This window comes from Canis lupus, chromosome 3 (genome assembly GCF_003254725.2).
Source record: "Canis lupus dingo isolate Sandy chromosome 3, ASM325472v2, whole genome shotgun sequence".
In the NCBI taxonomy this organism is placed as follows: domain Eukaryota; kingdom Metazoa; phylum Chordata; class Mammalia; order Carnivora; family Canidae; genus Canis; species Canis lupus.
In genome coordinates this window covers 22557017-22567219 of record NC_064245.1, presented here as the reverse complement: position 1 = coordinate 22567219, position 10203 = coordinate 22557017, and the positions used below count along the sequence as shown (strand labels likewise).

Sequence of the window (10203 nt, the reverse complement as noted above, 5' to 3'; positions counted from 1 at the left end):
GATGTGTTTTGATGTTTGATGTGATGTTTCACTGATTCTTGATCTGATATTTAGACTCTTTTCTATATCTGTCATTCCAACATCTAATTTTGAAAAATTCCTATTCAAGGATCTTTATCTTTTTTTTGCTAAGTAGTTTCTGTTATTGAATTATTAATTTTAATATTTATAGAACATAGATACAAATACATATATGTACTTAAAATACAAACTCGCAAATTTACCTTTTCATTTCCTTAATGGTAACTTTTTGAACTTTTTAAAAAGTTTTTATTTAAATTCCAGTTAGTTAACATACAGTGTGATATTAGCTTCAGGTTTACATTATAGTGATTTGACAACTCCATACAACACCCAGTGCTCATCAAAACAAATCCCCATCACCTATTTCACCCACTTCTCCAACCATCTCCCCCATGGTAATTATCATCAGTTTGTTCTCTGTAGTTAAGAGTCTGTTTCTCACTTTGCCTCTTTCTCTCTCTCTTTTTCCTTTTGCTCAATTGCTTTGTTTCTTAACTTGCATATATGGGTGAAATCATATAGTATTTGTCTCTCTCTGACTGACTTATTTCACTTTGCCTAATACTCTCTAACTCAATCCATGTTGCTCCAAATGGCAAGATTTCATTCTTTTCATGGCTGAATAATATTCCACTATATATATAGATATATAGATCTTCTTTATCCATTTATCAATCAATGGATACTTGGGCTGTTTCTATAATTTGGCTATTGTGGACAATGCTGCTATAAACATCAGGATGGATGTATCCCTTTGAATTAGTAGTTTTTTATCCTTTGGGTAAATACCTTGAAGTGTAATTACTGGATCATAGGGTGGTTCTATTTTTAACTTTTTGAGGAACCTCCATACTGTTTTCCAGGGTGACTGTACCAGTTTGAATTCCCTCCAACAGTATAAGAGAATCCCCCTTTCTCTGCATCCTCACCAACACTGGTTGTTTCTTGTGTTGCTGATTTTAGACATTCTGATAGGTATGAGGTGATATTTCATTAGTTTTATTCTATTTCCCTCACGATCCGTGATGTTGAGCATCTCTTCACGTGTCTCTTGACCAGCTGTTTGACTTCTTTGGAAAAATGCTTTTCTCATGTCTTATCATTTTTTAACTAGATTACTCATTTTAGGGGTGTTGAGTTTTATAATTTCTTATAGATTTTGGAAACTAACCTTTTATTAGATATGTCATTTGCAAATATCTTCTCCCACAGGTTTCCTTTTAGTTTTGTTGATTGTTTCCTTTGCTTTGCAGAAACTTCTTCTTTTTATGGAGTCCCAATAGTTTATTTTTCCTTTTGTTTTCCTTATCTCCCAAGATGTATATAGAAAGAGTTTGCTACAACCAATGTCAAAGAGGTTACTGCCTGTGTTCTGTAGGATTTTGATGGTTTCACATCTCACATTTAGATCTTTCACCCATTTTGAATTTATTTTTGTGTGTGGTGTAAGAAAGTGGCCCCATTTCATTCTTTTGCATGTTGCTGTCCCATTTTATTAACATCATCTGTTTAAAAGACTACCTTTTTCCCATTGGATATTATTTCCTGCTTTGTGGAAGATTAATTGAGCATATAGTTGAGTTCATTTCTGGGTTTGCTATTCTGTCCCACAGATCTGTTTTAGTGCCAGTACTATACTATTTTGATCACTACAGGTTTGTAATGTAACTTGAAGTCCAGAATTGTGATGCCTCCAGCTTTGCTTTTCCTTTCAAGGGTGCTTTGGCCATTCGGAGTCTTTTGTGATTCCATATGAATTTTAGGATTGTTTGCTCTAGCTCTGTGAAAAAGTTCTACTGGTATTTTGATAACAAGTACGTTAAATATGCAAATTGCTTTGGGTAGTGTAGACATTTTAACAATATTTGTTCTTCCAATTTGTGAGCATGGAATGTCTTTCCATGTATTTGTGACATCTTCAATTTCTTTCATGTTTTATAAAGTTTTGGAGAATAGGTCTTTCACCTCTTTGGTTATGTTTATTTCTAGGTATCTTATTTTTCTTTGGGTGAAATTTTAAATCAGATCGATAACTGAATTTATCTTTCTGCTGCTTCATTATTGGTGTATAAAAATGCAATAGATTTTTATACCTTGATTTTGTATCCTGAGATTTTACTGAATTCATGTATTAGGTCTAGCAATATTTTGGTGAAGTCTTTAGGGTTTTCTATGCAGAGTATCATGTCATCTGCAAAGAGTGAAAGTTTTATTTCTTCCTTGCTGAATTGGATGCCTTTTATTTCTTTTTGTTGTGTGATTGCTGTGACTAGGATTCCTAGTGCTGTGTTAGAGTTCTTCTTTTATTTCCTGGCTGACCCATTCATTCTTTAGTAGCCTGTTCTTTAAACTCCATGCATTATTGATGGTCCTCCCACACATTTTTCTTATGGTTTTTCTTCTAGTTTCATAGCTTTGTTGTCAGAAAAGGTGCATGCATTACTTCAACATTGTTGTATTTGTCGAGGCCTTAATTGTGACCTGATATGTGATCTATTCTGGAGAAGTCCTGTGTGGACTTGAAAAGAATGTGTATTCTGCTGTTTTAGGATGGAATATATCTGTTAAGTCCATCTGGTCCACTGTGTCATCCAAAACCATTGTTTCCTTGCTTATTTTCTGTTTAAATGATCTGCCTATTATGCTAGTGAGGTGTTAAAGTTCCCTATTGGTACTGTTTTATTAACAGTGAGTTTCTTAATGTTTATTATTAATTGTATTGCTACTCCAGCATCCTTTTGGCCTCCATTTGCTTGATGGATGTTTTTCCATTCTCTCACTTTCAAAATGTAGGTGTCTGTAGGTCTAAAATACATCTCTTGTGGCAACATATAGATGTGTCTTGTTTTTTTCTTTTTTTATCCATTCTGACACCCTATATCTTTCAATTGGAGTATGTAGTCCATCTATGTTGACAGTAATTATTGACAGACATGTATTTATTGCCATTTATTATTTGTTAAGTCATTGTTTCTGGAGTTTTTCTCTGATTCTTTTTGTCTTTGTCACTTTTGGTTTCTACTTTCCCTCAAAGAGTTCACTTAATATTTCTTGCAGGGCTAGTTTGGTGGTCATGAACTCCCTTGGTTTTTGTTTGTTCAGAAAAGTCATCATCTTTCCTATTCTAAATGATAGCCTTGCTAGAATCAAGAATATTCTTGGCTTCAGATTTTTCCCATTCAGCAAATTGAATATATCATGCCACTCTTCTCTGGTCTGCAAAGTTTCTGTGGATAGATCTCCACCTAGACTTTCAGGTTTCCCTTTGCAAATTAAGATGTTTTTCTGTCTTGCTGCGTTTAAGATTTTTTCTTTACCAAAGTGTGCTCTGCAAATTTAATGACAATATATCTTGGTGTTTTTGTCAGTTTCAATGAGAGTTCACTGTGCTGCCTGGATCAGCATGTCTTTTCCTTCTCCAAATTGGGGAAAGTTCCAGCTTGTTATTTCTTCAAGTAATCTTTTTGCCTCCTTTTCTCTCTCTTCTTTGAAATTCCTGTAATATGAATGTTATCACCTTTGATGGAATTACTGAGTTCTCTAAGTCTCTTCTTATGTTCCATAAATCTTTCTCACTTTTATTCAAGGGCATTTTTTTCTATTATTTTGTCTTGTAGGTCACTAATTCATTCCCCTGCTACTTCCAGACTGCTGTTCATTGCAGCAAGCCTGTTTTGAATCTCATTTATTGTATTCTTCATCTCTGATTGATTCTTTTTTAACTATTTCATCTGTGTGGTAAAGGTCTCACTGATATCTTCTTTTTTTAAACTCAGCGAATATCCTTATGATTTTTGCTTTAAAGTCTCCATCAGGGTAGCCTGGGTGGCTCAGCGGTTTAGCACCACCTTTGGTCCAGGTGTGATCCTGGAGACCTGGGATTGAGTCCCATATCAGGCTCCCTGCATGGAGCCTGCTTCTCCCTTTCCCTGTGTCTCTGCCTCTCTCTCTGTGTGTCTCTCATGAGTAAATAAATAAAATCTTAAAAAAAAAAAAGTCTACATTAGGCATGTTACTTATATCTCTTGTTCTGATCTCTAGTCACAGCCTCATCTTATTTTTTCATTGGGATAAATTTTTCCATCTTAGAATATTTTAAGTCTCATTCTTCTCTGTATTAGAAAAGCCAGTTATACCTCCTGCTTCTGAGAGTAATGGCTTTATGAAGAAGAGGTCACACAGTATCCTGGTATCCATGGCCTGTTACTTCAGGGAGTTTCTCCAGTGTGTGCTGCATGTGCTTTGCTGTTGTGTTTTGGCAGCTGTATACCTCAGGTCAGTCATCTGTAGAGATCTCCTTGCCTGCTGTGGGCAGTATTTGGTCCCTGGCCTTAACGTGGTTTTAACTGGGTGTGCTTTTGTCTGCTTGTGAAATGAGAGATGACACCAACTTCACCAGAAGTGAAGCCCTGCAGAAAACTTTGGTGTGTGGTATGGGCAGGGGTTCATGTTGGTATTCTGGTAGAGGGGCCCACCTTGCTGGTAATGAGGCAAGCTTGACAGAGAGGCACAGTCCTGCCGGAGCACCGAGGGCTGGGGCTTGATGTAAGAAAGTTAGGTACCCAGTGTTCTTAATGGTAACTTTTGATAAGCTGGACATTTTAGTTTATATGAAGTCTAAATTATCATTTTTTGCTCTTTAGTGGTTTCTTTTTGTGTGTGTGTGTCCTAAGAAACACTTCCTTACCCCAAGGCAAGGTAGATACTCTTTGTTTCCCTCAAACTTCATAGTTTTAGCTTTGCATTTTCCTCTATGAACCATCTTAAATGAGTCTTCTTCATTTTTTAAAAAGGTGTCAGCAGCCCAGGTGGCTCAGCGGTTTAGCGCCTGTCTTCGGCCCAGGGTATGATCCTGGAGACCCAGGATCGAGTCCCACGTCAGGCTCCCTGCATGGAGCCTGCTTCTCCCTCTGCCTGTGTCTCTGCACCTCTCTCTCTCTCTCTCTCTCTGTGTCTCTCATTAATAAATAATTTAAATCTTTAAAAATAATAAAAAATAAATAAAAGTAGGTGTCAACGTTCATTTATTTCTATACAAATATCCAGATGCTCTAGTACTTTTATTTCTCCCAGTCGGTGCTTTAGTACAGTTGTTAATCCAAAAATTAAATTTGTGATTCTATTTGTCCTTATGCCAATACCATATATTAATTGTTGTTCCTTTATAATGTTTCAATGTCAGGTATTATTATTTTTACAAATACGTACATTTTTTAATATTCTAGGTTTTTAGTATTTCATATGAATTTTACAACAATTTGCCAATTTATACCAGATAAATATCCTTCTGGGATTTTGAATGGGACTGCATCAAATCTACAGTTTGGTTTGCAGAGTACATCCTAATATATGAGATTTTTGCAAAAATGAACATGGTATATATCTCCATTTGGGGTGTTTACTTAGGTTCTTTGGAAAGCTTTGTAATATTTACTATAGTAGCTTTCACATTTCCTTACATTAACTCCTAAGTATTTGATGCTTGTCAAAATTATTGTTAACTTTATTTATACCTAATTTGATTTTCTAACTTCTATTGTTCCTAGTATGTACACATAACATTGATTTTTGTGAATTAGCTTTGTTTTCTATGATTTTGCTAGATTTATGTGCTACTTCTATGACTTTGTTTTTTTTTTAATTTTATTTAAATTCAGTTTGCCAATATATAGTATAACACCTAGTGTTCATCTCATCAAGTGCCCTCCTTAACTCCTGTCATCCAGTTACACCAACTCCTCACCCGCCTCCCCTTCTACAACTCTTTGTTTTCCAGAGTTAGGACTCTCTCATGGTTTTTCTTCCTCTTTAATTTTTCCCCATTCGATTCCCCCCGCCTCGTTTGTGGTCCCTTTCACTATTTCTTATATTCCACCTATCAGTGAAACCATATGATAATTGTCTTTCTCTGATTGACTTATTTCACTCAGCAAAACACTCTCCAGTTCAATCCACACATGACTTTGTTTTTAACAAAGTTTTTAAATATATTCAATATTTTATTTCTTAAGGAATTTCTTATTTTTTTAAGGTTTTATTTTATTTGTTTGACCCAGAGAGAGCATGCACACCAGAGAGTACAAGTGGGGGAAACAGCAGGAGTGGGACAAGCAAGAAGCAGAGAACCCAATGTGGAGCTCTATCTTAGGATCCTGGGATCATATCCTGAGCCTATGGCAGACACTTAATCAACTGAGCCACCCAGGTGTCCCCTTAAATATTTTCTTTGCATCATTTTGCTGGCTAAGATCTTAAGCACAATAGTGACTGTTGGTAGTTAAGAGTGGGTATCCTTACTTTTTGCCTTAATTTTAGGAGAAAATATTCAGTATTTCACTTTTAAGTTTAATAGTATCTGTTTTTCATGATTGACATTCTCTAGATTGAAGTTTCCTATTCAGACTTTGCTGAGAATGTCACCGTAAATGATTGTTGAACACCATCATATGTTTTTACTATATCTATTTAAATGATCAAATAAACATATTTAAACTCTGTTAATAAAGAAAAGTTACATGTATTGATTTCTAAATGTTAAATCAACCTTGCAGTCCTTGGATAAATTCCACATAGTCATGATAAATCATATTTTATTACATAATACTGGATACAATTTGTTAATATTTCATGAAAATAGTTTTATCTATTTTTTATGAGGGTTGTTGGTCTGCAATCTTCTTATGTCATAATGCCCTATTGCTTCTCAGCCTATTGGCTAAGATCGAGTGTAGTTTGTGTTCTTATCAGTTTTATAATGCCATTATCAATTTTTTATCACAAGCCTATGTTAATTTCATTGTACTAGTTGAATATGTTCCCTTTTATTTTCTGAAAAAAAAAAACAAAAACTAAAATCGATGTTACTTCTTTTTTAAGTATATTGCAGAATTCACCAGTGACTACCTTTCTACCCGGAGTGTTTGTTGTGAAAAGTTTTAAATTATGAATTTAACTGTTTTGCTTGATACAATGTTATTCAGATTTCCTCTTTTGTTCTGTACCAATAGTTACAGTTTTTTATATCATGGAATTTGGCCATATGATTGTCAAATTTATTGGCAGAGTTGTTCTATATATATTGCTATAGGTATGTCAATTTTACAGATATTTTAAAGTAGTATCACTTAATTTACTTTTTCAAATGATTTTTTTTTCATTTTTTGTGCCATTACTGGCTTTAATTTTTCCCTAGTTCTTTAGCTTTTTGAACCAAAAGGATAAATTGACTTCTTAACTTTTTTTAACTTTATTAAATTCTGTAATTTTATCTTCATTATTGTTTTGTCCAAAATATTCCCTAATCCATTTTTAAAGCATCATGACTTTCTCATGATTACTGCTTGCATGAAACATTTTATCTTTTTATTTTAAAATAGTATTTTTCTTTCCAAAACACTCTGCAATCAGCATATAACTAAGAAATGTCGTTTTATCTAGCCTAAAAAATAATCTTTTAAATTGATAGTGTGTAGTTCATTACACTTAATAAAATAACTAATAGATTTGGGTTCATTTTTTTTTCATCTTGATATTTGTTTCTATTTTTCTGATTTGTTCATTTTTTTGTTATTGTTGCTCTTCCTTTTCTGCTTTCATATGGATTATTCAAGTATATCTTATAATTTGATTTTGTTTGATTTTTGAGACATGCATCTATTTTTTTTTTATTTTTATTTATTTATGATAGTCACAGAGAGAGAGAGAGAGAGGCAGAGACACAGGCAGAGGGAGAAGCAGGCTCCATGCACCGGGAGCCTGACGTGGGATTCGATCCCGGGTCTCCAGGATCGCGCCCTGGGCCAAAGGCAGGCGCTAAACCACTGCGCCACCCAGGGATCCCCATGCATCTATTTTTATTTTAGCAGTTGATCTAGAGATTGAAATACACATCCTTATAGAAGTCTATTGAATTGATATTTTATCACTGCATATACGAAGAATCTTAAAATATATAATTCTTGTACACATAATAATACTTTTATATTACATAACACTTATACATACTCCTTTTCTTTTTCTTTTAGTACTGCAAAGATGAAATTCTGTTTTCCAGATCCTATTATTTCTAATTAGAAGTAAGCTGTAAGTATTTTTGTTGTTCTCCTTACCAATATGAACATTTTTATCTTTGATTTTCTGTAATTTGTTTATGATGAGTTACATTCCATTTTCTTTGTACACAACCTACTTGGGTTTCACTAAGATTCTAGGATCTCTGGGTTTCTGTTATTCATCTAGAATTGGACAAGTTTTAGTTAAGTAGTTGAGTGTGTACATATGTTTTTATGTCTATAAATTAACTTTTCAAGTTTCTCATTTTCTACTGATGTGTATATGTATATTTCATATCCTTTATTTCTTTACCATATCTATAATAATTATTTTATTTTTTAAAGATTTTATTTATTTATTCATGAGAGACACAGAAAGAGAGGTAGAGACATAGGTAGAGGGAGAAACAGGCTCCTAGGACCCCAGGATCATGACCTGAGCCAAAGGCAGACACTCAACCACTAGCCACCCAGATGCCCCTATAATAATTATTTTAAATATCTTATGTCTGCTTCCAATATCTGGGTCTATTGTTCTGTTTCATTTGATTTTTCTGTTCTATTGCTTGTGCTTTACATTTCCCTGCTTCTGTACATGTGTAGTAGTATTTTTTAAATTGTATGATACTATTTAGAGACTGGATTATTTTATCTCTTTTTAAAGAGTCTTGAGTTTTGTTCAGACAGTCAGTTAAATAATTTGCAGTACACTTTGCTTCTGTGAATGCTTTAATTTAGGCTGAGTAAGTCACTATTCATAAGTCATAGACTTTCTGCAGTCTCAACTTGTGTGCAAACTGAATATCCAATATCTCTCTACTCTGGATCAGTTAAGACTTCAACATCTTCTCTGCACTCAGTATGATCTTGAAGCCTTTGTTCACCAATCTGATCTAGATCCTCCAGTAGCTGTTCTGTGTTAGGACTTAGAGAGGCTTATCTGGAGTATATACTGTTCAAGATTCTTCAATTATCCATATTGCTAGTACTTCTGGAGTATATGCTGTTCAAGATTCTTCAATTATCCAGTTTGCTAGTACTTCCTGGCAACCATCTCTTTTCCATTTCTCCACTGTCCAAATTTCATTCTTGTTTGCCATTCTAAAATTCAATCTCTTTTCCTCTACCCAGTGAGACTGTCACTCTTTGTTTTGGCTCCATTTACCCACAAAGTTTGGGATATTTTCTCAAGCTAAAAGCTGTGATAGTTATAAGTGATTGCCCATGGTTCCTTGTTCTCAAAGATCATATCTCTGAGCTGAAAACACCTCTTTTGTATATTTTTTTCCAATTTTTAATTTCCTTATTGTAGGAAAAAAAGTCCAATTCCAAATTCGCCAGAATAACTGGGACAAAATTATCATAGTAATTTTCTTTTAAATGACTTAAAATCTGCATGAAGCAATTATTTGTTCGGATGAAGGGTATTAATCATTTATTTTTGACAGTATCAAACTACTCTAGAATATTATACATTAAAAAAATAGGTCCAGTTTTTAGCTTTCTGAAAAAAAATGTGACCCACACTTACTTCTCTGTATATACTTTTTCAAGATCAACAACATAGACTCATTGCCTCTTAAATCTACAAAATAATAATTAATGCATGTAACACTCCACTCTTATTTCCTTCCTTCTCTTATCTACAGATACTTGTCTATTTAATATATTTTCTTGAATATGTACATACCATTGAAATATATGAGTTACTCTTCAACAGATACTTCAGTAAGCCTAATATAGGCCCTTACATATGTATATATCCTAAAAGGGCACAAAATATTACTTAAATATTACTTATACTTAAAAAATATTACTTAAAAATAATTAAAGACCTGCTATTAATGCTTCTAATATTCACCTTTATAATCCTAACTATAATTACTCTTAAGAGACTGACAATTAGCATTAATAATCTTTTCCTGTTTAGAATTTCCATATTACAATTTATTTTTGACAATTGAAAAATACAGCATATATTATTTATATAGCTGTCATAACTTTGTTTATATTTGCAATATTAACACCAAAATATATGAATTACTTTATTTTTTTTTATTTTTTATTTTTTTATGAATTACTTTAAATGTGTTAAGTTAATCAGCTTGGTTTTGCCACATAAAAACTT

General features: G+C 33.4%; 1 pseudogene; it reads left to right on the top strand.

The window, feature by feature from the left end:
- The first annotated feature begins 6719 nt into the window (after nucleotides 1-6719).
- On the top strand, nucleotides 6720-6831 carry LOC112654227 (U2 spliceosomal RNA; annotated as a pseudogene).
- Nucleotides 6832-10203: the final 3372 nt, after the last annotated feature.